The sequence below is a fragment of the Oncorhynchus kisutch genome, linkage group LG29, assembly GCF_002021735.2.
Source record: "Oncorhynchus kisutch isolate 150728-3 linkage group LG29, Okis_V2, whole genome shotgun sequence".
Taxonomy (NCBI): Eukaryota; Metazoa; Chordata; class Actinopteri; order Salmoniformes; family Salmonidae; genus Oncorhynchus; species Oncorhynchus kisutch.
Window position 1 is genome coordinate 38,519,931 of NC_034202.2, and position 4,317 is coordinate 38,524,247.

Below are 4,317 nucleotides of genomic sequence, written 5' to 3' on the forward strand. Positions count from 1 at the left end.
AATAACATTAAGAATTGCTATAGGTGGAAGGAATGTATTGTGGAAATCTGCCAAAACACTATTAGGGTAACAATAAATTCAACCCTTTCTAGACAATTTCCTGGACAAAATCACTGTAATAGTGAAGGTGTAAACTTAGAAAACCTAAACAGGATATTTGACCTCTCAGCTTCCCTATCAAATCTAAAAATGTCAAGCAGACATCCTAAGAAAATGAACAACAATGACAAATGGTTTGATGAAGAATGTAAATTCCTAAGAAAGAAATTAATAAACATGTCCTACCAAAATCATAGAGACCCAGAAAACCTGAGCCTACACCTTCACTATGGTGAATCACTAAGACAATACAGAAATACACTATGGAAAAAGAAGGAACAGCACTTCAGAAATCAGCACATGAATCCATAGACTCTAACCACTTCTGGGAACATTGAACAACTCAGACACCAACACAAGGTTATGTATCCAACATGGAGATGTGTGGATAAACCACTTCTCCAATCTTTTTGGCTCTATAACAAAGAACAAATAGCAAAAACATATACATGATCAAATACAGATCTTAGAATCAACTATTAAAGACTACCAGAACCGACTGGATTCTCCAATTACATTGAACTACAGGACAACATACAAACCCTCCAACCCAAAAAGGCCTGTGGTGTTGATGGTATTCTAAAGTGAAAGGACAAAATATACAGACCACATATTCCAATTGGCTAAACATAAACATCCTCAGCTCTGGCATATTCCAATTGGCTCTACATAAACATCCTCAGCTCTGGCATATTCCCCAATATTTGTAACCATGGACTGATGACACCAATCCACAAAAGTGGAGACAAGAAGGGCCATCTATGCCATCAAAAGGAACATTAAATTCGACATACCAGTTAGGATCTGGCTAAAAATACTTGAATCAGTCATAGAGCCCATTGCCCTTTATGGTTGTGAGGTCAGGGGTCCGCTCACCAACCAAGACTTCACAAAATGGTCAAACACCAAATTGAGACTCTGCACGCAGAATTCTGCACCAATATCCTCCGTGTACAACGTAGAACACCAAATAATGAATGCAGAGCAGCATTAGGCCGATACCCACTAATTATCAAAATCCAGAAAAGAGCCGTTAAATTCTACAACCACCTAAAAGGAAGTGATTCTCAAACCTTCCATAACAAAGCCATCACCTACAGAGAGATGAACCTGGAGAAGAGTCCCCTAAGCAAGCTGGTCCTGGGGCTCTGTTCACAAACAGAGCCCCAGGCTCCCAGGACAGCAACACAATTAGACCCAATGAAATCATGAGAAAACAAAAAGATAATTACTTGACACATTGGAAAGAATTAACAAAAAAACAGAGCAAACTAGAATGCTATTTGGCTCTACACAGAGAGTACACAGTGGCAGAATACCTGACCACTGTGACTGACCCAATATTAAGGAAATATTATACTATGTACAGACTCAGTGAGCATAGCCTTGCTATTGAGAATGTTCACCGAAGGCACATATATGACCAAATTAGAGGCACATATTTCCCTCAGATGACACAGAACCACGATTAATTTGAAAAAAAATCTAATTTTGATAAACTCCCATATCTGTTGGGTGAAATACAGCAAGATTTGTGACCTGTTGCCACAAGAAAAGGGCAACCAGTGAAGAACACACACCATTATAAATACAACCCATATTTATGATTATTTATTTTCCCTTGTTGTGCTTTAACTATTTGTACATTGTTACAACACTTTATATATATATAATATGACATTTCAAATCTCTTTATTCTTTTGGAACTTCTGTGAGTGCATTATTTACTGTACATTTTTATAGTTTATTTAACTTTCGTTATTATTTATTTCACTTGCATTGTCAATGTGAACATATGTTTCCCATGTTAATAAAACCCCTTACATTGCCAATAAAACCCCTTACATTGCCAATAAAACCCCTTACATTGCCAATAAAACCCCTTACATTGCCAATAAAACCCCTTACATTGCCAATAAAACCCCTTACATTGCCAATAAAACCCCTTACATTGCCAATATAAAACCCCTTACATTGCCAATAACACCCCTTACATTGCCAATAAAACCCCTTACATTGCCAATAAAACCCCTTACATTGCCAATAAAACCCCTTACATTGCCAATAAAACCCCTTACATTGAAATTGGAATTGAATTGAGAGACAGAGAGATCGGTGAGAAGTCAGCTACTGCCTGTTCACTGACACAAGTTGACGTACACACACCACACACACACACACACACACACACACACACACACACACACACACACACACCACACACACACACACACACACACACACACACACACACACACACACACATAGACACACCACACACACACAAAAATCAAATGTATTTATAAAGCCCTTCGTACATCAGCTGATATCTCAAAATGCTGTACAGAAACCCAGCCCTAAAACCCCAAACAGCAGGCAATGCAGGTGTAGAAGCACGGTGGCTAGGAAAAACTCCCTAGAAAGGCCAAAACCTAGGAAGAAATCTAGAGAGGAACTAGGCTATGAGGGGTGGCCAGTCCTCTTCTGGCTGTGCCGGGTGGAGATTATAACAGAACCTGGCCAAGATGTTCAAATGTTCATAAATGACCAGCATGGTCAAATAATAGGTCTGGGACGTCCGGTGAACAGGTCAGGTCACCATAGCCGCAGGCAGAACAGTTGAAACTGGAGCAGCAGCACGGCCAGGTGGACTGGGGACAGCAAGGAGTCATCATGTCAGGTAGTCCTGAGGCATGGTCCTAGGGCTCAGGTCCTCCAAGAGAGAGAAAGAAAGAGAGAAAGAGAGAATTAGAGAGAGCATACTTAAATTCACACAGGACACCGAATAGGACAGGAGAAGTACTCCAGATATAACAAACTGACCCTAGCCCCCCGATACATAAACTACTGCAGCATAAATACTGGAGGCTGAGACAGGAGGGGTCAGGAGACACTGTGGCCCCATCCGATGATACCCCCGGACAGGGCCAAACAGGAAGGATATAACCCCACCCACTTTGCCAAAGCACAGCCCCCACACCACTAGAGGGATATCTTCAACTACCAACTTACCATCCTGAGACAAGGCCGAGTATAGCCCACAAAGATCTCTGCCACCGCACAACCCAAGGGGGGGGAGGGCGCCAACCCAGACAGGAAGACCACGTCAGTGACTCAACCCACTCAGGTGACGCACCCCTTCCAGGGACGGCATGAGAGAGCACCAGTAAGCCAGTGACTCAGCCCCTGTAATAGGGTTAGAGGCAGAGAATCCCAGTGGAAAGAGGGGAACCGGCCAGGCAGAGACAGCAAGGGCGGTTCGTTGCTCCAGAGCCTTTCCGTTCACCTTCACACTCCTGGGCCAGACTACTGTCACAGGCCGGCTCATAGCCTGTGGCAAAAATGAGGGGACACTACACTACTCTGCACTGCAGAGGAGCCGTGACACAACACTCAATCATATGACCCACTGAAGAGATGAGTCTTCAGTAAAGACTTAAAGGTTGAGACCGTCTCTCACATGGGTAGGCAGACCGTTCCATAAAAATGGAGCTCTATAGGAGAAAGCCCTGCCTCCAGCTGTTTGCTTAGAAATTCTAGGGACAATTAGGAGGCCTGCGTCTTGTGACCGTAGCGTACGTGTAGGTATGTACGGCAGGACCAAATCAGAGAGATAGGTAGGAGCAAGCCCATGTAATGCTTTGTAGGTTAGCAGTAAAACCTTGAAATCAGCCCTTGCCTTGACAGGAAGCCAGTGTAGGGAGGCTAGCACTGGAGTAATATGATCCGGGTAGCCGGAAAGTAGAGCATTGCAGTAGTCTAACCTAGAAGTGACAAAAGCATGGATTAATTTCTCTGCATCATTTTTGGACAGAAAGTTTCAGATTTTTGCAATGTTACGTAGATGGAAAAAAGCTGTCCTTGAAACAGTCTTGATATGTTTGTCAAAAGAGAGATCAGGGTCCAGAGTAACGCCGAGGTCCTTCACAGTTTTATTTGAGACGACTGTACAACCATTAAGATTTATTGTCACATTCAACATAAGATCTCTTTGTTTCTTGGGACCTAGAACAAGCATCTCTGTTTTGTCCGAGTTTAAAAGTAGAACGTTTGCAGCCATCCACTTCCTTATGTCTGAAACACAGGCTTCTAGCGAGGGCAATTTTGGGTCTTCACCATGTTTCATTGAAATGTACAGCTTTTTGTCATCCGCATAGCAGAGAATGTTAACATTATGTTTTCGAATGACATCCCCAAGAGGTAAAATATATAGTGAAA